The sequence below is a fragment of the Montipora capricornis genome, chromosome 3 (genome assembly GCF_036669925.1).
Source record: "Montipora capricornis isolate CH-2021 chromosome 3, ASM3666992v2, whole genome shotgun sequence".
Classification (NCBI taxonomy): Eukaryota; Metazoa; Cnidaria; class Anthozoa; order Scleractinia; family Acroporidae; genus Montipora; species Montipora capricornis.
In genome coordinates, this window is record NC_090885.1 from 48,294,154 (window position 1) to 48,321,355 (window position 27,202).

Sequence of the window (27,202 nt, forward strand, 5' to 3'; positions counted from 1 at the left end):
AAACGCTTTCGGAACTGTCACTTCATTGAGTACTTTGCCCATATCCACATTTGCATATTATACATACTGTTCCTGTCATGGTTCCGCCGAGGCAAATTATTATGCTTTGAAGTCAAAGAAATAATTAAAACTTTATCAGTCGTTTCAGATACTGGAAATGTAGGCTTGCTAAAACTAAATTGTATTTTTCACTCATTGTGCATCATTTTAAAAATCGATAAAATGTGTACAACTCGCCTTACATTGACGTCTACAATCGTTGGTTTGTTGGCGCGGGGATCATGTTAAGCTTTTTGTGACAAGTTAAATCTCATCTGTCGTCCGACTTCCAAAACAGAAAAACTGTAATCTTTGAATCGACTTCTTTATGAAGCTAGATTAGTAAATTAAAATGATACCTTATCGTGGTCATATTATGATACAAAAGATGAACTTACAAGATGATACAACTAAAAGTGTTCTTTATTCAAGTTATTCCAGAATAAGTCTACATCTAAGTGATGCATATATCTCTGAGATGGAAGGAGAAACTAAAAACTGAGGACTATCCTTTGGCTGATTAACGGTCTTGCGTTTGAGAGGTTTGTGTGGTCAATGTTCAAAGTACCATAACCTATCTAGGTGTAGTTTCTATCCAATCGTGACCCTTAAAACTAAAATTAATGATAGCAGTGGTTTACCACATGTTCGAGGGATGATTCATTACTTGCTAATTTTTTATGACATCACGGACATGATTCGGAGTTATAAAAGTATTTCTTGTCAACGACTATGGGAAATAAAACGAGAATTCTTTTTAATATGTATCACTTCACAAGTCCCCATATAAGCGTAAATCTTTAAGACGAATAAATTGGCAAATCTGTTCAGCAATTTTGTAGGGGCTGCTTTATTATGAATTGCAGATAAGTCACCAGAGATAAGTTTCCATAACTGCTATCTTACATGACAATGATAACGCACTTGTCGTGGCCACGAAAAAAACTCAGATGTGTTTTCAGAAGAAAAAACCCTGATTGAAGAGCTTCTTTAGCTGCTGATACAACTAAAATTTTAGATGCAAGATACTAATTATGCGTTGTGTCCACTCGACGTGTTGTTCAGTTCTTTTATAATTTAAAATTCAAACTGATTATCATTTTGTAATCATGCAAAACTAGTCTTACTACTCTTTTTATAAAGGTTTTTTTTATAATAGTGTTTAAATTCATGTAATTATTTATAGCTTTGCGTTAAATTTTCACCATCATGAACTGAATAATTTAAGCTTTTAGCGTGACACTTCATTCAGCGAACTATTACTGAAAAATGGGATTGGATTTGTGGGAGGCCGTCTACCACGCAAAGATATAGATTGGTTTATTTCTACATACTTTAAGACAGTGTAAAAGATGAGATCCATCTGATTAACGTTTACTCATTGCGCTAAATATGTAATTCTATCCAATCCGACTTGACAGGCCATGTATGCAAAACGGTATTTCGAAATCAAAGTTCCAGAGCAGGTGAAAAAGTGAGATAAATCGCTTAGCTTCAGGTTTCGACAACCAAATGAATCACGACGCATCCCAGAGAGGTGGTATCTACTTCGCTGAGTCTCGCAAACGACCTCGGGTTTTGAATCAATGAGAACATACATCCATCCAGCAAGAAGAGAATCGTTGATTTTAAAGTGACGAGTCAAATACACTTCAGGTACAACGTTCGGCGACAGACTGTCGCTTCGTAAATAACCTCCCTTTAGAAACAGAGCTCAAGACCCGACGAAAAAAGGGTAAGTAAACTCATGCGACTCTACAATCATATTGTTCTTAGTGTGATAAAGGCTAAACCTTCCTTTTCCTTGGTCATCTGTTGTCTGAAATTTTAAAAAGATGACGTCAATTAGGCCACTAGTTGAAAAAATTGATGAAAGCACAAGTCATAGATGTGTACTGTCAGGACATCACGGGATAAATTGTGTTTTCTATGTCTTATGTAAGTAAAATACCATTGAGGTGACATTCTCTGATAAAGAGTGTCAAAGGTATGAGAAGTCGTTTATTTTACTCTAATTTTCAGAACTTTTCTTAGAATCAAAACGGAATTATGTTTTTTTTTCACAGTAATGACAGATTTTTCGTGAAAATGTTGTTAAGAAAATCATAGAAAACAGTGGAATAAGCTTAAAATAATCGTTTTTGTTATTTTTACCAATTTTGCCGTGGGTTTATCCCGCCACATATTTAAGCAGTTCGCGGGACAAATGTAAACATAAGCGCTTTGAAAAAGAGGCTGAAGTTTCATTTCACCAAATGAATTTGACTGTCGTGTATCTAAATACAGCTGGCAGGTTATACAGAAAAAAACTCTTGCTTTAATAAACAGTTTTTATTATAATATTCCCTGCAGTTTTCATCAATAATTCGTTATTCGCACTGTAGCCTAAAGATAACAACCAAATAAGGATTATAATATAAGTCATTAAATGGTCTTAAATGAGGGATCTAATGCTTCTGAAAGAAAAATAAACCTTTTAATTAACACTGCTTTTAATAAAAGGGAATAAATAATGGTAGAAAATAAGTTGGAGAATTTAAAACTTCTAGCACTGAATGACAGGTTTTCTCCGAAGACTTAATTTATTATGGTCAATATAAGTTCATCGCCGGTTCCTGTTGTTGTTAACTAAAGCGAAACCAAAAGAAATTGTCATTTATCTCAATTGAATTTTTTTTACCATATGTTTTTAGGGTATAAGATGGCCTTAACTGTAATTTTTTTTACCAGCACACACGTGAGAGCCTTAGTTACAATATTCTCCTACACTTTCAAAACTGAGTTATTACTTTGAGGCCACCTACAGAGGTAGAAATAAATGGAACATAACTGCACCAGAACAAGACATAAATTACGCTGCAGACTAGGTTCAAATAAGTCTTCCAAACAAATTTATTTTTAGCGCTTATAGACGGGAGGTTGGCCTTTTCAGGTATTTTTCTGAAACAAAGTTCCTACAGTATTTTAATGTGGTAATCCAAATGATGGACTTATTTCAAACTTTGTGCGCAGGAGGATAACACAGTATCAAGAAAAGCGTTCATTATTAGTGTGTGTGAACATGGCATTAAAGAGCAATTTTTAAATGTCAGTGTTAACGGCGATTGCTGCATCGGCGGGGAATTTTCATATTCCGATGAAACAATGGATTCGAAATGACAAAATTCGCGCGAGCAGGTGACAGTTTGATTTAGCTTAATGCCAATAGCAATGCAGTGGTGGGTGATTTCTGAGCTGAATGCTTTGGCAATGGGCCGGACTTGTCCAAAAAAGCAATTTAAAGCCTGCTGGTTCAAAAACTCCTTTGTTTTCTTAACACTATATGTCAAGTGACAGCTATCTAAAATTTGAGAGTTCATCACTTTGTGAATAATTATAATGCTCCAGACTTAGTGTGCCACTCTTTCTACAATTGGAAAGAAAAGAATGAGTTTGTGCAAGAGACAAGGTCTGGAAAATCCGACCATTTCTCAAGATTTCCAGCTGTTTATGCGGCATCCCAGAATTTATCCTTGTATGAGATCTCATCAAATCCAAGGGCCGGGAATCTCTAGATTTAGATTTTGATTCTTCCTTTGAAAAGCGGGAGATTTGGATTCGAAGGTATGTAATAGGTGATTTTGCATCCGGCTATATGTACTTGACACTTCGATTTATACTAGAAAAGAGAGTGTAGCAGCAAGCTTGCTTCTCGACAGAGCCATATAAACAAAGGGTACCGATTAGGCCTTGGCGGATTGTGCTAAAAAATAGAGGATATTACATGGCCGCTTGGGATACGAATTTTATCTTCGAGTGCTGAAAGTATCTCTCGCAATAGAAATATTAATGTAGTAGAGAAGAATTATATTAAAGCACAAAAGTATCGTACAATGAAGAGGAAGCTCGCGTTTAATTGGCTAATCGTGTTCGTTACCATGACGACACCTATATTCTCACATGTGAAAGATAAAAAGGATATGTTCACTGCTCGCGGTGAAGATATGATTTTTTAGTAAAAGGAAAAATTATGGTATTTCATCAGTATCTATATAATCAAGTGGCATATTATGCTATTAGCAGTACTCGAAATTTTGCCAAATTATGTGAAAATTATGCCAGAATTCCGAAATTATGCTCCGTCACAAAATAACGTTGATTCTGTACATATAGGAGCGCAATAACGACACCAAATGTTGGATGGGAAACCAGAGTGCTCCAAAAAGTGCTAAAATTTGTTAATTATGCCGTGGCAGTGCTCGTTTAAAAATATATGCTTTTTTGCTCCAATTATGCCAAAAATTATGCTAGCACAGTCCGCCAAGGCCTAGTACCGATTGTTAGTTGACAACTGGTATACTAGTGTGCCATTCTTTCTACAGTCGGAAAGAAGAGAAATTTTAGCTCGTGGAACAGTAACGGCAAATCGAAATATCTACCCAAGAGCAATGTCAACCAACGTTGCGAACATGTAAAACGTCTTGTCATACTCGGAGAATCACTTTTCGGACTAGCTGATTCTGGCCAAATTTTGATTATCAAGAGTATGACCAATATATAGATTTAGCCAAGCCTAAAAGCGGAGCTCCAGGGTTGTTTATTCTTACTGGCTAGGATTAGTGAAAACTAGACCCTCCGTGAGGGTACACTGGGTTGCCTGTGGTACGTGCAGCGTTCCACGCAATTTTTTTCCAGTTTTGGGGGGGGGGGGGGGAAGGGAAGGGAGGGTCACCCAGAAGTCATACCAGAAGCCATACCAGCAGAGGCTCTTTGGCTCACAGGTCCTCACACGTTCGTACGACGAAACATCCTTTTCTGAGGTTAAAAACCTGGCTACCGGCCTATTAATTAATCATTTGTCAGAAAGAAGAAATTCCTGTCCTCTTTAAAAAAAATTGACACGCATTGCTTACGTGTGGTAGTGAAGTAACACAGCGATTTATTCCATAAAGTCAAGTAAGCTGTGTGTTGTCTTCCAGGAGATTCAAGTTGTCCTTGCGTAACATGTAGCTCTAACAGTGCACGATATTGTTTTGGTATTGTCTATCATTGTAGTGCCATGGTAGAAGTCTTGGGTAAATAGCCTGAGAAGACATGTGGTTACTAGCAAAGTACTGAGCCCAGAAAGATTGAAGAAAATAAATGGGAAATGAAAAACATTGTCTTCTGGGATGACATGTTGACAGTTGTCTTTGCGTAATATGTAGGTCTAACAGTACACGATATTGGTTTGGTATTGTCTATCATTGTAGCGCCATGGTAGAAGTCTTAGATAAATAGCCCCTTGAGAAGACATGTGGTTACTAGCAAAGTACTGAACCCAGAGAGATTGAAGAAAATAAAAGGGAATCGAGAAACATTGGCTTCTGGGCTGACATGTTGATCATGCAACTTCTTTCCACCACAAGTGTAAGCGTGCACTGACAGCATCTGACAGCTTTACAAACAAAAGTTGAAAGCTGAAGTTGAAAGCTGAAATTAATACCTGTTCGGCGGGGTTAGTAAGAAATATACCACTCAGTAACAGAAGCATAGGACCGAAAATTCTATTTTCATGCTATCAACTGCGAACCAAGCAAGATACAGATTTTGTTAGCTTGCTTTATGCAAAACAAATATTGATGTAAAAGTAAATAAATATGGATACACAATTTTTAAGAAGAGCAGAAGGAAGTTTCAGGACGGTCGATCGAGAATAAAATATTTTGCCATCGGTAACAAAATCTACGACATGAAAACAACATTAATTTTGAACCACGAATATAAAAAGTTACCATCAGCGAAAAACAGTTTGGGAGATTTTAGTTGTTTTGTTGTAATTGTACAAGTTTGGCTGCACCGAGTAAATCGCACATCGAATTCAGCGGGTGCTCTGATCAAGTTACCGCGTTATTTTACCGCGGCATGTTTACTAGCGAAACAGTGAAGCAACTGTGTCAAATGATGCCAAGCTACCGGGTTTTTGTTTTTGTTAGTTTTCTTTTTCTTTCGATTGTTATAAATTTTGACAAGAAATATGCGAATTCAACACAAAGATCACAATCGCCCAACTCTCTGAGGTTGACCATTGTTTCTGGAAAATCAAAAATTTACTCTCCAAGACAAGGTTATTTATCACCAGGTAATTCCATCGTTTTGGTAATAGCAGCTACTTTATTATTCATTAGCGTCACAATCTTTTGCCGATTTTGGGGGTCATTTTGTTGAAACTCAAGCACGCTTCCAACAGACCTGTTTATTTTCGTGACTTATGCGTTACCACAAAAATTCTCCCCGTATCACATTTCCACACATGTATGCAAATTTGCTAAGCTCGAAAATTACACAACATGATAACTTTACAAAAGCTGGAAATTTCACAGAAATATTTTCCACCGAAACATTTATTGAAACAAGCAACATATTTGCTATAAGAGGCAAGAAACCCTTCCTATTTCAGTTGCGTGCGTGCAAGCGAAACCCACAATCACAAAGCAGATGCAATTAAATAAATTTCTGACAGTTCACATTCAACCCTTTTCGTAAGAACCTTGACCGTAAATAATAAAGCACAAAAGAGACAACAAGCTTTCATTCAAGTAATTTTTCCCTGTCACATTTACAATTTTTTTTAACCTTTGCAGAGTTGAGTACAAAATGAATGTTACTTGCCAGACAAACAGGCAAACTTTAAATAGATGCCACGTCAGTAAACACTGTGAGACACACAACAGAGATCACAGATCTACCTGTGGTGTTCGATTCCTTCTCTGTCTTTGTTGAACCCGTAAGTTACCAGAGAAATTTCCATTTGGTTTCAGTGTTGTACGTAACACCACCTTAGGCTTGGCGAAATATTAGAAGCACAGCATATTTTGATTTCGGCTCGACGGGCGAAAGATTCACGCTGTCGAAGTCCATTACTGGTCGCTTTTAAGATTCCAGATCTTTATGTTTCACCGCCTGTCTTGACGTTCCATTTTTGAGCTCCATATGGGTATATTTTCTTTAAAGATGTACTAAAACGCCATTTGCGTTACAATGACTTCCGACGCCATTACAGGTTAATTGTGCAGAGCAAGCTACGCATTACCCCAGCCCCCTCAAACCTAACAAAATATGCACAGAAGACTCTATGCACAAAGACACCACTTAGCAGGGGAGTGACAGGCAAGACTTTTACCGACACGGAAAAAAATACTAAAACGGAAATCTACCCATTTTCCGACTGGGTTTGGCAACCCAGTAATAAAAGGCTTTGGAATTGTCCGCCTTTTGGTTTTCCCGGATATTGCTTAATGTGTCATTTTCTTCGCTGCCTAACTAGTGCATTCCACGGCTAATTTCACCCGAAAAACCGACTGATCGCACGAATCACGAAGGGATGAGTGCGATATCGGTTTTTCCAGCGAAATTTACTGTCGAATTCACCAGTTAGGCAATTAATTTTTCTTGAATTGCAATAGTTTTAAAAGGAAACAAGCAAATCCTCAGCAAGCGAACGGAAAAGGAAAGAAACCATTTCGACTGTCAAAAAGGCAGCGAATAGAAATCACGCTAAAATTAGAAATCACAGACGTATTATAGCTCGTGATGTGACAGATCTTCTTTGTCGGTTCAAGGTCAAACAAGGAGTTTTATTGATGTACTTTATTCCACTTTTTCTCTGAAAACGAGATCATTTACACTTTGATGTATTTCATTGAAACACGCCAGGTTGGCTTAGAACCAGAATTGGCTACAAAGGACAAACTTCAAACAAGATCTCCAAAACGTGCTCTAAACAAACTATTGCGATTACATGTTTATAACATACGGGAAAAATTTTATTTTCAATGTCGAGGCACATCAAAAAACAGTTAGCCAAACGGAGTAAAAAAACCTCTTGTTCCCTCGCATTTTAAAGTCAAACAAACCAGCAAACAGATCAATTATTTCTGTCCAAAAAGAGTACAGATGATTGTTATTTAATTCCAGTTGAGAATAAAAATTCGAGTTTCATTCCTGAACAAAGGAGAAAACGACTAAACCACTTTTTAGAAATATGCATCCACTTGAAATAATTCATCTGTAGAAATAGTGTCCAAGAAAAGACTTTGTGGAGAAACTTCTGCCACCAAGTTTGAGCTATTACTGATGTACCGTTTTGTCGTTATCGTTCTCTTTCCCTCTTCTTTCGTTTCTGTTCTTCTGTCATAGGCCGTCCAGGCATCTTGCAATCTTAGTAGATTCAAAATTAAAACTTATGCCAAAAATTGCATTTAAGAGCAAAAAGCAGCACTCAGCTTTAAGTTTATATTCCTCCAATGCTTGACTTGAATAACTACGTAGCCACCGATGTGTCCTGACCACAGCTATATTTTGTCAAACCTGGATTGAAACCAGCAAAAAATGCAATAAGAAAATATTTTCCAAACCGTACCTGAACACGAAAAGCATCGACTGTCAGGAGCTTTTGTTGACGTAGCATCGCCGTGTAGCCGCGTCGAGCCACAGAAAGAGCGCGAAAAATTAAGCGTCGTTTATGCTCAGGCGTGAGTGCCTGACCTGGCTTGAACCTGCGATCCAATCAACAACCAGTCCCTGGTCAGCATTCAACTTCAAAAAAAACAGCTGACTTGAGCCCGCGATATGGTCACGTGGTACTGATCAGCGGATACCTTGTTTTAACAGGTGTCAATTGACCATAACATTGATGTCCAATATCAAAGATGTATGCTGTAAACTAGCTAGAGTGTCAGCTGGAGTATTGCCTCCTGGATGAGCTTAGGCTTTGGTAGATTGTGCCCGAAAAAAAAGCATATTATGCTTTTAGCAGTGCTCATATTTTTTAGAAATTATGCCAAAATTATGCTCTCTGTCACCGAAATTATGCTACTTAGATCTTGAGTAAAATAAAGATCTCCAGTAGCTTAACTCTATCAATTTTGACTTTAATGAACATTCATATAGTCCACCTTCCAGTCTTACAGTCTTTAACATCGCAAATACGCATGTGCGCACCTTAAAAAGCCAATGATTAACAAATGCTATCAAAATCAACCGTTTCTGGGTTCTGAATCCGGGTCAGAAAGTTTTAGCCCGCATATTTGTTTTAGACGCCATCCAAGCAGAGCCCTCAGTTCAGTACAAAGACAACTATACGTGTTGTTAATCTCTGTGTTATCGGTTATTGTACTGAAGCATTACGCAAGCCTGTAAGTAGTCCGCGAGAGCATGCTCTTGTGAATCGTTAAACGATGAGTTAAGAAAAGAGAATACTCGTTCAGCGGCTGCAGACGAGGGCTGCACCAGCAGAACCTTCATAACTGCAGAAGACCAATGGGGTGGGTATCAGATTGTTGGTCGCTGGAAGTGCTGGAAGTAGATACAATACAATACAATACATACTTAATTGACCTCTCCCCATAGGGGCTTTTCAGGGCCAATGAATCAACGAAACAACAGAACACAACAACTACAACTGTTAAGAATCCCAACTGGCCGGAGGCAAACCAGTTGGCTATTTACAAGTGCAGCTGGGAAGTTGAACCAGGGACTACCAGGAACAAATTCAGCGAGTGGTCAGAGCGGGTCTTGAACCCGGGATCTCCGGATCTCAAGGCAAGCGCCCTAACCACTGGGCCACACTGCCTCCACTGATGATGTACTCGAGTAGATGTACTCGAGGACCACGCCATCTTTGATCTGTGGCCTGAGGGGCCAGGCCGCCGAGCCATAAGCGTGGTGGCTTGAGGAGAGTCATGCACAGGGAAACCTGGTCTGCCAGACCATATTTGACCATGGGCCTTAGCACATACTTCAACATTTTCCAAAAACAATACAGAAATAAAACACAAACTGAATTATTCTAGAACTATGATGGTTTCTTTTTTGTTTTCAACGCATAAAAGCTCGGATTATGCTAGCAGTGCTAAACTGAAATAAAGGCTTAAAATAATGCTCGTTTTGCTAAATTATGCTTAAAATTATGCTAGCACAATCTACCAAAGCCTCGGAGCTCTAAACTTGAGCCCGTGATATGGTTACGTGATACTGGTCACATTGGCATACATGGAGGGGTGGACGTACGTACGGATGTAGGTACGTACGTACGGACGATCGATGACGTCATGGCTAAAAAATAAAAAATTCTCGCATCGATGGGTTCCCATATTTTCTTAATTGTGGTGCTCCGCGAGGGCACCTTCGGCGTGCGCGGAGATCCACTAATAAAATTATTTAGATTTTGACAGTGATTTTGCTCTGCTAAAAAAAGACTCCCTGTTTGTACATAAACTTGATTTTAAGACCAGTTCATATGTAAACAACATTTAGTCCAACTTTGTTCTTCAAAATTGAGTATTATGGAACAAGACGCCTGGTGGCGTTCTACGTAGGATATTGGTGTTTGTGTAAAATTTGAAGGTTGGTTGCAAATATCACTGATCCCTGAAACCGACTAAGAGTCGCAAGGGACGTGGTAAAAGCGCTAAGGAAGTCTAAATTTGATGATGAGGAGCGCACATTTCCTTTGAGACTTCAAGCTTTTTCATGAATCGATCTGGGTGTGTGATATTCAATAAAAACGATTTTATTTACAGTGAGAACCGGAAATAAAGGCAAGAAGTGTAATATTATCGTGTTCATCGCTGTTCTATCGCGCTTGAACGACAAAATCAATTTCAAACGAGTCTTAGGGTGCTAGTTCGTAGCGCAGACGAAGATCACTTGAACGGTTCTTTCATCTGCAAAGTCACTTTTAGAACGGAGTAGTTCGAAGAAGGCAAGTGTTGTGTGCGTTGGAAAGTCCGTGTGAGGTTTCCCGGTTACCTTTTGCCAGAAAAAATAAGACATGCTTGTTGTTTGCCGATATGACAGTATCAAGCCAGGAGTTTCGTAACAAGCACGTGGCTAAGTACTATATCCGATTACGATGAAAACGACACTCAAGCAAATAAGACGTGGTCTGCCACAGGCATCTCACTTAAGATTAATGTGTTATTACCTTTCTGGATTTTTCGAAATTTTTCTTTGAAACTTGCGCAAAAAAATATTTCCATTGAATGAAACTACAGAAACTCCTCCTTATAACAATGTATGGTTTTATGGGGGTTCAATTTATTTCAAACACTTGGTGGGCAAAAAAAAGACTGTCGAAAATATCAAAACCCCTATCCCCACACTCCCGTATGGGTTAAAGGAGAAAGCAATATTTGGAGGCGCACCATCATCGCAAATTATCCGCCAACGCTTCAGTCTAAAATTTTAGTGAATCCTTGTAAACAAAGAGACTTCGCATTATATTTCACATTGTAGATTTAATACTTCACTAACAGGGAGGTGTAATTAAAAATTCTCACATGTTTCTCAGATTTAGAAAACAGTTATTTCTATCATTGAACCAATCTAGGAACTTCCTTATAAATTAAAGGCCTTGGCAAAAGAGAAGTCCATAAACGTTTGTTCTATAGAGTCATCCCCGCCACATTACAAGTATTTACTGTCGGGCTTAATGCGAAATGTAAAAAGCTTGTTTTTGGTGCAATCATCCAACTGAATAATTTAAATTGAAAGTTCCTGGTACAACTTCGGTGTTAACTTGGAACATTGAGATCATTGGCTATCATTCATTGTGGTTAGGTTTTTTTTTTTTTTTTTCACTTCCTCGTTCTGGTTTGATCTACGGTATAAATTTTGTTGTTCAATGAATCCGAGTCGACAGAGTTCAGACAAGTGAAATTAACGCAGATAGTTGAAATTAGAACAATAAAGGTGAATTTTTTGCATTTATATCATCAGTAAGTAATTGCATGATTTTTCTGTCGTGCAATTTGGAATAAATAATAATTTTTCAAAGATTACAAATTGCACTCGCCCAACGTTTAGGGTGATCTCATTGCTTAACTTTTAAATATCAACAGGAACTATTCAAGATGAATTTAAAATTGACCATTAAAAAAACAGAGTTCTGGCCATGGGTTATGTCACAAAACGTGCTAAGTAATTACTTGGGCTTCGTGGGTATTTACCCGGCGTCGTCCTTTTTCTAAAAAGGCACTTTCGGCGTTTCTGCGCAAGCGCGAAGTATCAACCGAGTGCCTGTGAAATCTGGATACGAAAGTGCCAGCAAGTGAATACAAACAAAATGGCGTACCAAGGGAAAAATCTAAAGCCGTAAAATTTGGAATACGGATGGATAAATGCACGAGCAACGGGAATGCGGTAAATGACAGAGAAATCTTGTTTTGCTTTTCACTTCTTGTTGTTTTAAACTAAGTTGTACGGCTATTATTTCTCGAGGATCAGCTTGGAAACAGGCATTGCACACAATTGCACCCGTAACAGATCGTAAAATCACAGACATTTGATTACCGTAAACTCCAGTCAGCTAAGGTTCTAGCTATTTAATCACGGAGCTGTGATAACTCAGTGTCTTCCGTAATGTAAATTTTACATTGCATGTTCAATCAACTGACAGTAAACTCATTTTTATAAACTGGAATGATTATTTGTTAATCGGTGTTTTATGAGCCTTCTGAAAACGACTTTCCTTACATTATATACATTGACCCAAAGCTATTTTCCTGGAAGGAAGCATTAGGTTAGGATCGATTGACCAGCCATTTTGTGCCCCCTCGTTCCTCCGCGCACACCACGGCTGGATCACTGGTCCAGCCAATTCTATTTTCCACCAGTCAGAAACTCGCCTGCCTGCCTGCCAAGTACAAAATACAATTGGCTGAATGCAAAGTACAATTGTGTCCATGCTACGGCACGGACAAACGACGTGGACCAGTGATCCAGCCGTTCGTTGGGAGGAGAATGGTAACCACAGTCCCAAAACGGCTGGAAATCGAACCTAGTATTAGGTACACAACATATTTTGTTTTGAGAATCTGCTGTACTTAATTTTCACAGTGAGACTATTTGAATGCTCTCTTGTGGGTTTATTTCTTATCTCATCGATGACTGCAATTTGGCAATTTCCGAGTTGCTGTTTGTCTCGGTTTTGAAGTGCGCCTTGAAAGGGAAATGAGTTTGATTTGCATAAGAATACACAACTGTCTTGTCGATGTTGTTGTCTGATTGCCAACAGGGAACCACGGCATGTATAGTGCCCATATTTTTACAACTTGTTACGACTAAAGTTTTGCTAATGAAGTTGCAAATTGTCTGTGCTTTGTCGCCTTCATTCTTGTTTCCCAATCCCCTTGTCCAGTTCACAAACTTCCTCCAAATCACTCGATGTGCCACTTCGCCAGACAGTAATTAGCCTTAACTCGAGCGATGCTAGTAAATGTTTCCAAAGCATATTTTGAAGATGTATTGGAGACAAGGAAACTCACAATTATCGTGGGACGCTTTAAAGTGACCAAAAACGTGATGAGTATAAAATTAAAGAATACTTTATAATATTTATTTATTAATGAAAGTAAAAGGCAATAACAAAAACCGGACGAACTAAATCTTTCTGTGCACCACTAACTGACGAGGGTCCGAGGGATGGGAAAGAATATGGATCACTGCAGCCAGCTCTTACACTAGTCAACAGCGCCACATACATTGTTAAACGACCAAATCAATAATCTGTGAACCCTACCGCACAATAATGTACTTTTTAACACAAACAGACACGGTATTCAGCAACAGTAACAATGCTGACATTAGGGAATAGGCCACTTTCGACATATTAAAATTCAGCTTGAAAGAGAGGTTTAGAGGACAAAGACAAAGGAAAGTGGATGATATGCTAACATGTTACACACTCATTGCAACTTGTTTCATGCGACTACCTCCTAAAAATAGTTAATATCAAGTCTTTGGAACAACGCAGGCAATTCCAGTCACTCGTTATGTTATGTAAATGCTTGTACAGCCACGGAGCACCCTATATTAGCAAGTTTTTTAATCTTAAGAATGTTAAATACAATTCACGTGGGCTCAGCACTAGGCTGGAACTCCCCCCATTCAACTTGGAGTATATTAATCGATCTTTTACCTTTTTGTTTAGTAAACTGTGGAATGCGTTGCCTCCAATGGTTAGAGAATCTAAAGATATTGTATCTTTTAAGCGGGCTCTTAAAATTCATATGACTTGAAAACAATTCTTTTTAATTTAAAAAAAATGTTGTAAATAGACGAATTGCTAGTTAGTATTTGGTAGAGTTTATTAATTTATTGATTAATTTTATCCTTTTATATTTTGTACAATTTTATTCTTTGCATGACATAAGCACACACCGGCGTACACGTTTTAACGAGCACTTACGAGCTCCTTGCATAAATAAAGCATTATTAGTATTATTGTTTTTGTCCTCTGTGCCTCACTATCAAGCTGAATATTGATATTTTGAAAATGGCCTATTAAAATTTTTAGACGGCAAAATCAACCAAAATCTGAAGCTAAATACGAAATAAAACCACGTCATTACCGTTAGGTATTTCAAACACCATTATGCCATTTTATATCCAGCGATCACTATTCCAGAGTTCTAAAGCATCGCACAATAAGTGTACAAGCCAATGCTCCGAGTACTGAAAATGTCCCAAGAATCGAATAAAATATCTTACAAATTCTTGGGGCCGGGGTTAAAGAGGTGTATTATGGGATTTGTGCAAGTGGAGAATGTTGCTTCAAGTGGAATTGCAGCCTGATGGAAATCCCCGTGCAACGTGAAAAATCGGCAAATTATTTTTGATTGTAATTCTCGCTAATTTGCAGCTGCCTCTTACGGGACAGCTACAATTTTGCAGATAATTAACACGAATTCTGTTTACCTTTTAGCTCTTGGTTTCTCTGAGTTCTCAATAGCCGCCATCTTTGTTTCAACACTTAAACCAATCAGAGTTCATGTGGATTTGACTTTTTCGTGCAAATTCCGCCTGTTTTCCGTATCATCTTATTCATACACTTATTCCCTTACCATTACAACATGGTAAGGCTTCAAAGAATTGTACTGTGCACTTAGCGGTACTCGAACTCGGACCCAGATCTGTAGTTCTGTGTCTTCACCACTACTACACTTCAACGACGAACATGCTCAACCCAACGCAGTTATTTTCATTATATACTTTTGTATAATAAGTCAATTGATATCCATGTATAACAACCAAAACTAATCCTAACTTGACCGTAATTTAATTTTTCTCAAGGCTTATTTTAGGCTCCAAAACAAGTTTCTTCAATTCATCTCAGTGCATATTTAACCTAGGTAAAATGAGGATCACCAATTTAACCTACAGTTGGTAAAAAGGGATTCAACCTGAGACCGGATTTTACCGGCAACAAATACACTGAGGACGACTAACCTCCTGGTGCTATGACCTGGTCTCTTTTCTTGCAGCTTATGAAACAGTGCATGCATCCTGCAGGTTCATGTCAATAATGATTTACTCAACTTAGTATGTAAAGAGAAATTTGTTTTTAAAACCCAGGCTTCGTAGGAAATCATTAGCTGTTTTTTCGGATCACTGTTTAAAGGATGCACAATATACGTTACTGCTCATACATGTTTAACCCGGCGGTACGCAAAAAGCCTTGAATCTAGCCGCAATTGTTATCCGCTGGCCGGTATAATAAGCATGATTTTTACAATCGTTTGCTTCTTGATAACTTTTTTCATTAAAATGCGACATCCACAAGGTCCACGTGCAATATCAAAAACAAGCCAATAATCGGCGAATGCTTTAACCTGACTTATTTGTAGACCGACTGGAATCGCCGGCCCTGTCATTCATTAAAAAATATTGTATATTAAACTAGAAAAAAATTAATGGTCTGCGTTTTAGAATATGAGAAATGGTACAGTATTACCAACAAAGTATTTTTCTCAGGTTATACGGAATTTCATTCCAAAGGCATAAAAATTTATACATATATAGATATCTGTCTATCTGTCTGTAGATATCTATCTACACCCTTTTTCTTCTCATCACCTATAGATATCTTTATATCATGAAATACGACAAGTGCCAGCAGGACGCCAAGCAAGACTTTTCCTTTACATGGCTGTGGTTCTTCCTCATGAATATGTGATTTGTTTTTGTTCGTGACTAAAGCAATACTTCAGCACTATTTTGTCCAACACTTGTACAAAGAGATCCGTGCAGATGCTATTTTCTTTAATCGCTATGTTCAACAGAAGATAATTAAAACACCTTTTCTTCGAGGAAATATTTTACCGTCTTCCTTTTTATCATTGTGAGCCAAATGAATAAACAACTGCTGAAGCATCGGGATTACCTTGTTAGCAACAAACATCAGATTTTGCAAACAGAAATGCTAACTTCATGATTAAGAAACTATTCCACTTTGTAAAACTGTCATTCTTCTTTCATGCGGCAAGATCTTTATAAAAGCCGGTTGAAAAAACTGTATTTCCGCTTCCTTTCCGCAGAGAAGGAAAAGAATGGTGTGCGCTATCGAGGAAACCTACTATCTCAATGCAAATTCTTCTGTAAATAAGAATTAATTGCGTTTTCGAAAAATGCCTTAGGGTAAAAATTGTAAGGAACTCTAACAAAATTGCATCTCTTTGCTAGTGAAATATGTAAGTACTGACAAAAAAAAGCAATGTATGGAAGGACGTTTTTCTTAATTGCCCACTGTAAAACACTTGTTATCTTCTTAGGGAGAAATAAAGCCGCGGCGGAAATGAAGAGGCACTCATATGTAATCTGAAAGCTTTGGGCTGAAAACGATGCGAAATGAAGGACTCTTTATCGATTGCATATTAAAACTATGTTATTCTTTGTTTTGGATGAAAATACTCTCCCTGTAGTGATTCATGTCTCCAAAAATGAAATGTAGGGCAATAATATCTCTGAACATTAATTCAACTAAATTTAATGAAAGCGAAGATCTTTAATTTGTTATTGTTTCAGTTTTCTTCATTTCGTTTAACTTAATACCTGCGGATGGGAAAATGAAAAATAAAATTATGAGCAGCAAGAAAACAGAATGTCTTTCAGGCATTGGAGCATCTTTTGTCAAATCTTCCAAAACTAATTTTGATGTCTCTCCGTCGAATAAACACCTACACGTTTCAAAAGCCAACTTCTCAAATTGTCATTTCTTTTCTGTGATTTCAAAGGTACCGAAGTCTTTGTCAAAATGATAAGGAAAGACAGCCGGTAATCATGATATTTGGTGCCAGAAAAGAGTAAAAACTTCAGCTGTTTATATCACTTGCCATCGTTTAACAGAGTAAAACGATGAATCTCATTGAGTAACTGATTTTAGTGATATCATCCTTTCCTTGCAAGTACTGGGTTTGTAATTATATAATTCATCTGTTGTTTGGCGCGGTTTTGTCCTTTTAGAAACGTTGACATCTGGAGTGGTGAAATAACATTTATATTCCCTATTTCAAGTGAAATTTCTTTCAATTCAGAGATCAGTTTCAAATATTTCGACTTTTCATTTGAAACAAAAAAATTGAGAATTGGTGCAGCAGCTTTGTTTGAAATTGAGCTTCGGAATTCACTGGCAAAAAATGTCTGCGCATGAGTCGCGCAATATGGCACGTGATACGTTTCCGGGACTATCATTGGCTCTCATGAGACAAGCACTCCCGAGGAGAACAGAAAAATGGCTGCAGTTTGAGAATCGGTAGCTTGTTGTTTCCGTTCTTTTTAGAGCGATCAAGACTAGTTTTAACGCCAGTTTCAAGTGGAATGTATTCTTAGAGAACGTTTATGTTGTGTAACACGTTTGCAACTCCAATCCAACTAGTATCTTCGGAAAATGTGCTCCTGGAAAATTTTATTTCGTGGGAAAAGAACTGAGAAACAGGTGAGTTTTTTACGCAGTTTTTAATGTGGAAAGTTTGTTGCCACGGGGTACAAAAAGGTACTGTAATGTGCAGAAAGGAGGATTCCCAAGGTTTCCGTTCATGTGTGAATTGGCTTGTACCAGGTGGCAGGGAAATGGCAATATTGTTCAACGTGAAGGTTATTTTTTTCTGCGTTACTTCTTACGATCGGCACCTCGACATGAATGATCAATGATTTGACCAGATGTTAATTTGATTTTGAATGTGATTGTGTCATTGGGAACGTAACCCCAGTATCAAGTATTTTAAATAGGTGCTTTTAAGGTCATTTATATTCCCTTTTCTGGTGAATGTTTAAGTTATCATACTTTTTAGCAGTCACAAGCCAGTACAACTCACCGATTCGTGCGTTGAAATAGTTACCAAGTTGAGCTACCAAGTTGTGGATTTGCAAATAATTTGAGTTTAAGGCACGTTTTACCCCTGCCAAAATCCATCTTAGTTAAAACAATGTTTGGAAGAACAGAAGTGTAGGTACAGATGTATATAGATATCAATAGATTCAGGTTCGTGACTGTTTTTTAAATCTTTTTTTGAAGACTAGGGTACTGTCATGTGTTGTTGGATCAAGGAATCTGTATTGAGTCAAGTATGGTTGACAGTGGAGAGTTGTTCCTGAAAAGGCTGAAAGGAAGCGTTATTGCCATGGACATTTTTTGGTTACACCCCACATGTTCGTTCTTTTCTTAGATGACAAAATTTATTAATATATGATGTGATCTGGAGCTGCAGCTAGAAACAGTGACAATCCCATGCACAAGGGCTCATTGGGTTTGATGGCAGTAAAATAATTTTAGTAATAATTGTGTTTAAAGTTTTTACTTCTCTTCTTGGTCCTGCTGGACTTCAAACATGCTCTACCATTTTGAACAAGGAACTTGTCAATCAACTGTTACGGTTTGTAATATTTGCAATATGATCTTTGGATAGCAATTGATTTCTATTTCTTATCTCTTATGTGTACATGTAGATATCCTATGTCTGTCACACAGTTAGTTTTTAGCTTTTATTTACTGTAATGTATTTTTATTATATTTAGCACATGATCCCACAAGCAAGTATTACTGCTTTAATATTGATTGTGTTTGAATAAAGGATATTGTTGTCTTGTCTTGTAGATAAGGCAAAACTGCCTCAGTTTTATTTGCATTATTATTTCTGAATGTTACTTTTAAAGGGAAAACCATTAAAAAATGCACATAGTTTGCAGGACACCAGGAAAAATATTCAAAATATTCATTGATTTGAAGTTCCTGAAGCAGGCAAATCTTGAGGAGTTTACGTAACGATATTTGGAATATACAGCATTTCTATTTGGGAATGTTTAAGTCCACAGAATTTATTTTCTTTATGTTGAGAACTACTGTAAGAGCTGTCAGGTAACTCAAATGGAAATTTGACAGACCTTAGTTGTAATTCAAATTATTATTAGTACAATTTTGGTCGTTAGTGGAACATAATATTTTAATGGGACATTTTTAGTGAGTGATTAACTTATTGACTCCTGGGGGTTCCCCATTGACGAGTAAAATCGTTTGGTGTTAGACAGAGTAAAATACTAAGTATGGCCGGTTTAGGGGTGAAAGGGTTAAAGAGCGATTATTAGTTTGACATTCTTTTTCTTCATTTGAACCAAAACAAGTGATTAATCATCACCTCCACCATGCCTTTCTTTGCTTTGCTTTGGCTTTTAGAACAAAGTATCAAAGTTGAAGCTGGTGGCTCAAGGAGTAAACTTTGCAAAAAAGTTAAGTTAAAAAGACTTTTATAGTATTTCAGTATTATTGTAGAACAAATTTGCATTTATCATTAAAGTCATTAAATCAATGAGAAGCCAAACATGTCAGGATTCAGTTTGCTCAGGAGGGGTCTTCCCTATGAAAATGGCAGGCCACTTGTTGGAATTTTTTTTTAAAAACAACTCTTAAAGGTAACAGAATCTTGTTTTGTTGATGTAGACCAAAGAAATCTAACCCGTTAGAGGACCCAGTTCTAAATTGACAAATGACTGGCATTTTATAATTCATCAGTAAAAATTATTTGCTCGCTTACCAAATTGTTCTACTGTTCCAGTCAGTTTTCAGATTGATAGGCTTAAATGTACGCAGCAACTTTGCCAGCTGTTTGGTCTCAGTATCATAAGCAGTACAAATCCACAAATTGTTCTCCAAAAAGTAACAACAAGAACCCCTGTCATTTTCGTAAGGGAATCCCCTTGGGGCAGTTTGTTCACTTTACCATCATTGTTTAACACTATCCAGGGACAAAAGCAAGGATGGAAATTGATTACAGCTTAAATGGATTGGACCGCTTTTTTTTACTTCTTACACTTACTGCATTCAACTTTAAATTTATTCATCCTTGGAAATGGTAGGAATGATTACTATTATTAGAGCAATTGCTAAAAATTCATTGCTCCTAATGTTGAAATATTTTTTACATATGGAAAGGTAACAGGAGTTATTTCTGTGAACAATTATCCAGAAAACTGCAACATGGGATTATGCCCCTTTCAAGTGTAGCTTTTGCTCAATGTCTTTGAACAATTATTGCAGAAATATGAAGCTATGGTTTTTTTAAAAAGTTGAATCTAATGGAAGGGGGAGATTAACATTATTGAAGCAGCTGTGTTGCAACCAGAGTCCGCAAAGACAGCTTAAATAATTTAATGTACTGGAAGTACTTAGTAGGCCAGCGTAAAATTTGGGAAAATTTTTGGAGGATGGCCCTGAATCACCTTCAACAAGTTTTCTAAACTTTGAAGATACCGGTACCTAATTTTATCTAAATATCTTCCTGCTGTTTTATTGCTGGAAGATAAAATCAATTCCTGATTAAGTATTTTTGTTGTCACATTTACCCACTACAATGTGGTGAAAGCGTATTATTAGCTGTAGTAATATTTTGTTACAGTAAAATTCTCCCTGCTAGTAAGCTGAATGTCTGAATCAAATTCTCAACTTAGAATATCGTTGTTTTGGCTATTCAGAGTTAACCTAATCTATGTTTATTTCTATAATTTGGAGGGAAGCAAACAATTGGCATTTTGCTTGGAACAACTATAGCAAAATGTAATTGCAACTAAAAGTTTTCCTTCTAGTGTACCCAATATGAGGTGCTATGACATGTTAAGTATCATTTTGGTTCTTACTGCTGCTAAATTCACTTAAAAATTTAATTTTGAACGACTGAAATACATTTCTAAATTTTCAGGGACCTAATGCATTTCTTTTTTCCCTTCGGTCTTCATAAATTTGCCTCTATGGACCACTTGAATGGCAATTTGAACAACTTAATTTTGAAAAAAAATGCGAAAATCTTAACATTTAGCCGCGGGCCCCCGCGGAGACGTGCAGTGTGTAAATATTTAGGTGGAAGAGAAACCATTTGGAAATTTAGTGGTATCTTTTCTTGCTCCACTTTTTAAAAGATAAACGCATGAATTGAAATCCAGATGGAAATACATTAGCCGATAAGATCCACAAACGAATTTCCCCTCAAATAGTGTCACAGCAACCGAGACTCGCGTTGACCTTGAAATTTTTAAAGAAATTTCCCTCGCAACACTGTTGGCTTAAAAGAGAATCTCGCTGGCATAGAAACGCACTAGGCATTCAAAACATTCATCCGTTTTAATGGCCTGAAAAACGGTCCTTTTTTAATCGACGGAGAGCTGACAAACACCCGATGGCAGCCATGTTTGATTTGAGCTATTGAAGTCACATGACAAGGCCTCGACCAATCAGACATTTTTCGCCAGTGAAGATCGTGAAGGCGTTGCTTAATCCGAGCATGCGCTGCAAGTAATGAGCGTCCTGCAGGAAAGATCTTAATTTTATTCTCTTCGTATAATATCACTGGTTGTGTCTCTAAAAGAAGATCACGATGGCAATGTATGAATTTTTGGTGCAACTTGTTGTGCGACAACTGATTTCATCAACTTTGGGGCTTTCAGTATTACATATCAACAGGAGAATACCAAAGTTGTTGTATTGTTACTGCCTCCACTGAGAAATCAGAACAACCAGACATGAGGCATTCATCGCAAGCTCATATTTATTCAAAAAAATCGATTTCCAAGGTAAGTTTTGTCGCATTTTATAGTTGTGTATCTCTGACTAATAAGTGCTCGTTTTCGATTTTGTTTCCACCCTTTGTCACAGCTGTCCTATCTCGCAAGTGACTTTGTTTATATTACTTGTGAATCGGCACAGCAAACTTCCAGTTGGTTGTCGGAAAAATCAATTTTCTACAGTTTCAAAGAAAAACAACAAAACAAACACGATTTTCAGTCTCAAACCCTCTTTTCTCTATATTGTTTGTCATACATTTTCGGTCGTTAAATTTATTACTCTCAATCGATCAGATACAGGAATGTTTGCTTTACACTTCCTGATACTGTGTGTACCCATGATCCCGCTCTCAATCTTGCCTGATGATTTTAGAGATCTTACAATCTAGAACTCCGGATTTCCAATCAAATATGGAAATCTGAAAACGGATTTTGTCGAGGAATTTCACTAATTGGAAATCCATGTCAGGAAGGATTTCAATTAGTGAGATCCTCGGCAAAATCTCCGTTTTCAGATTTTGTGTTCGATTGGATTTCCGAAGATCCAGATTTTAAAATCGAAATCCGGATTTCCCAATCGAACGTACACTTAGGCTTCAGACCTTTTCCATTGCGCATGATCTTAAACGTTATCCTGAGATAAAATTAACGCATCAGATAAAAGCTCAGCTCACGCTGCTGAAAGTGGAAATAAATTTTATTTTAAACTTTAAAATAAGGCCTAACGCAATAGTTAAAACTTCGGAATCAGCAGATCGGCGAAAGCATGTGCTTTTCATTAGTTTAAACAGTAGCTTTAAGCCTTATTTGAATTTGAATTTTTTTTTAAATACTAATGAAGGAAAACTTCACGGAAGAGACGCTTGTTCCTTCTTTTTCCGCGGCATTTGTAATGTTAAAGTCATTCATAAGGGTTTTGGATGATCTATTTGACTGGTTCATTACCTTTAACATACACCAACTATACAATTTGTCGTAACTTATCGACAGAAATAAAAATGAATGACCTTAATTAATGCCATTTACTTGCTTTTGACATTGAAGTGCGACATGCATGACAGAAGCTAAGCGGTTCCATTCGTAGACGTAGCCATCTCCCCACTGGAATTCAATACTCACCTTGCAGTTTTTTACATTAGGTAACCATAAAATGAACAATCAAGTTTCCCTCACTGATAACTTCATAGCTTTCACAGCTTTCGCGAAATCATTGCTACTACTACACAATCCAACCGCCATTAACTGAGCAATACTGTGGTGAGAGGAAGAAGGCTCACAAGGCTGGATTTATTCACCCTTAATCCGCGCTAAAACTAGCCTGTATAGTTTTCTTACCAAATTACAGACCTAAGTCGTAATAATTGCATGACCCTAGGATAGGATTCGTTCATTCAGGAACGTTTTTGCGCAGTTAAACATACATGACTTTACTATGACTAAATAAACAATTTCACCATATCAGTACGTCTTAATACGCCTACCATGTTACTGATATGTGATGCAAAAAAACCTTTTACAAAGCCGCTAAAAGGATTTTGTTTTCACGACGAATAAAAAGTATAAGAATCTAATGGGGAAAACGCCGGACTTGTTAGTTTGACTGCGGTTGTTTGCCCTCAAAAACTCATTTTTTCTTGGCTTGCATTAGCTTTGAGTCAAAGATATTGCTTAACACAATCAGGGTGATTCCATTGCTTAGTTTGAATGCTGAAAGGACGAACCTCAGCATTAATTGTAAAATGACAAAACTCAGTCTAAAGTGTCTTATTTTGGCCAGTTACAAGTTGGCAAAGAGACAAATGTGTCAAGAGCCATATTCATTAATTTCTTAAATATTTACGAAAGCATAAAGATACACTACTGACATCTGCAAGGGAAGCTCACTGAAGAAGAAAAAAGGATGTGAGAAGCCGATTCATAGAAACTATCAACACACACAACGATGGCATCACGCAACTGGATGTGACGATAAATCTGGTAAGCTTCGGTCAAGTGCTGTTTTCTATTTTCTTATTATTTTTTGCTGGCTTTTTGCTTATTAGGAGAAAAGAGGGGATGTTAGGTGGTTCAATTAAGATATGACATAAAGCGAAGTGGCCCATGTTGTAGCTGGCTGTTAACAGACAGAATAGAATTAAATGATTTATTTAAATTGGTCAGATCCCAAAACCTTCAGACACCGTGTCATCATTTTGTGCTGGTTTTGCTCTCTGTTAGGATGAAGGCAAGCACGTTCAATTAAGATGTTTTATACCGAGCGAAGAGGTCCAAGTTGGCGCGATAAAATTGTAGTTAGCTGTTAACAGTACAACAAAATTTATCAGCGCTAAATAGATTCAAAAAATTAGGACAACTTCAGTGGTGAACGGAGAAATGAGTAACAACATTGGAAGAGCCGTGCAAGGGAGGTATTGACGTCCAATGACATGCATAGTATGTTTTGTAATTCAATGAAATGCCGCTATCCTATAGCATTCGCAACTTTCCAAAGGCACTATAACTAGCAGTGCCCTTTTGATTTTTGGTTGCGTGAGCGTCTCTGTTTGACAGTATATTTTCGACTTTACAAGATAGGAAGGGACTTATATGGGGGTTAGCCTGTTAGGACTTTAACATCATTTCCTTTAACCATAGTAAACAAAATAGGGATGATAAATAATTGCGATATTCACTCCTGCAAAATAGAATATCAATTAATGATTACAAAAGACGAATAAAATGTTTTGTCGCATTGATGCTTGCAGCATCCGCAAAACGAAATAGATAATTCTAAATTTTACGCGTGTTCAGTATGGGCTCTTCGGTGATTCATCGCACATTAAAATGAGATACCTCTTATTACTTACTCTTGCTCAAATATAATGACTAAGGAAGGACTACTTTCTTTCTAAAGAAATTTGCACCACTGTAATCTCCAGCTAATTTTCGAAAAGCAATTTTTAGATTTATATCAAATCATTATGTGACCTACACATAAAAACCGAAATACCTGACGCCATCTGCCCAATCGGATCCGCTGACCTAATTCAGCTTTTCCACGTCCACTTCTACTCTGACATCACTTTAAGGTAAAAACACGCTTTTGAAGACAATGAATGTGCTCGTGAATTCTTAAAATATCCATTTGTTTTAATGTAAGTATATTTTGAAACTTCATTTTTCGTTTCCCGTTTCCTTTTCGTAATCGAAAGGTGGGCAAAATGTAATATTCACAGGAAGCAGACTTCGTTCTGAAAGCAAAAATATGACATTTGGCAAATATTTGACTTGTTTTGCTGTTCGCGAAGGCCAGTTGCTTTCACAAACATTACAGCAATACATTTGTCAATGTCGAGCCATGAAGATATGGTTCACGACAGTTATAGGGGATATGTATTTTTCTTACAATACTAAATCGATTATCGGGGTACGCTGTATTTTTTCTTACAATACTAAATTGATTATCGGGGGATACTGCATTTTTTCTTACAATACTAAATTGATTGCGTCTACTTTGAAATAGACTCCATACAGAGCGGTAAATTTAGTCTTAGATTTTCATATTAGCTTAAAAACAGCGAGGATAATCGATTACTTCTCGGTAGGAGCACATCAATTTGGGGTAGCTTTCGAAAAGAAGAAGCGAAAACGCGCGGAAGCAAATAGACCGTAATTAGCTGTAACGAAAATAAGGCAAAAGACTTGGCTAACATCAATACGAGGGTGAATATGACGAAGTAAAAAACATAAGATAATTTGTTTGTTTTGCATGGAAAAATGAAAAAATCAACGGAATTATTGATTGAACACTAAAGCGAAATCTGACAACAACGTCTTCTTATTCTCGCTGAGATAAACGGAATGGCTGGGCAAGGCAACAAAGCAATTCTTATCTGAGGTGGGTGTCGTGACGTCTCACTAGTTTCTAGATGAAACTGAAGATAAAACTGGTAGGAGACTAATTATTATGCCTAAGATAGTATTAGTAGTATTTCTTGACTGGACCAGACAAATTCCTTTTCCAGATATAGATAGCGCCCTAATTTAGCAAGCTCTAGTGACGTATATTAATATGATATTCTTAATCACAGAGACGGGCCTTCGGAATTATTTCCTTATGTCTGTGTTTCGTCGCTTTATCGAAGCACTAACTACGTTAGGTAAATCGAGGTTTCACTGGAAATGAAATTCTTCAACCCAGAAGAAATAAAACATGAGTTGGAACGAGTTGTTACGCATTACTAATCAATTGTAAAGTGGCCAGAAATTACTTTTTGAAGTTTAATAAAAAGTACTACATCCAATTATGTTGCCGCCACTTTCTGAAAAAACAGCCGGAAACAATGTCATTCTATTTACATTTATAAGGAGAGCAATTTTCGCCGATAATCACATTCATTCATGGCGCATTTCCATTCGCAATGATGAATATAAAAGCTCAAAGGCACGGGCCCAGTGGTTAGGGCGCCTGCCTTGAGATCCGGAGATCCCGGGTTCAAGACCCGCTCTGACCACTCGTTGAATTTGATCCTGGTAGTTCCTGGTTCAACTTCCTAGCCGCACTTTTAAATAGCCAACTGGTCTGCCTCCAGCCAGTTGGGATTCTTAACAGTTGTTGTTGTTGTGTTGTGTCGTTTCGTTGTGTTTCATTGGCCCTGAAAATTCCCTATGGGGAGCGTCAATTAAGTATGTATTGTTGTATTGTATTGTATTGTAAAAGAAAAACTCTTCTATAGTTCAGGCAGTATTTTAAAGAGTTTTTACAGTTTATGTGCGATTTAGCGGATTCGTAAAGAATTGAAATAATTGCTTCACGATACGAATAATGCCGGCTTGTCTTGGCGTGGGATCTTTTAGAGAGAAATACCACTGAGTTCCAAAAGCAGCATAGTGAAGGGGTGTAGTGAAAATATCTTATAAGTGTGAACTCATCCATTTCTATGGCGTAGCACACTTATCTGGTTTGTCATGACGTGGGACCTCAACCAGATCTGTCAAAATTGCAATGTGTTGTTTCTTTTCCAAACAATGAGAATCATGAATATTTTACAAGCTATGAAGCATCTGTGTCGTGTGGCATTTCTTTTGACGTTCTGAATCTTTGTCAATGGCATTTTAAAAGATCGCAATGGACTTTTATTTACATCCTCAGTGTATATCGTTCAAGCTTCCCTAAAAACAACCTTCCGGTATTCTGCAGCCAAGAAAGACTTAAGCACCGAAGTGATTATTTAGACAACAACAAAGGCATTTCAGAAAATACAAGAAGAGGATCCCTGTCAATATTTATGCAAGAAAACACAGCTCAGAAATGGCAAAAGTCAATGATACCTCTTGA

The 27,202-nt window shown here is 37.4% G+C and overlaps 1 protein-coding gene across 3 annotated transcripts in view; it reads left to right on the forward strand.

The window, feature by feature from the left end:
* Nucleotides 1-532: 532 nt before the first annotated feature.
* Nucleotides 533-27,202, forward strand: part of LOC138043302 (histamine H2 receptor-like) — a 59,188-nt gene continuing 32,518 nt past the window's right edge. The window contains exons 1-2 of one of the 3 annotated variants that reach the window (XM_068889515.1): nt 533-1,774; nt 23,731-23,862. The gene's annotated coding sequence lies outside the window, so the exon portion shown is untranslated. Of the gene's footprint in view, nt 1,775-23,730; nt 23,863-24,961; nt 25,020-27,202 lie in introns of those variants that run through there. The other 2 variants (XM_068889517.1, XM_068889516.1) reach the window with 2 other exon arrangements.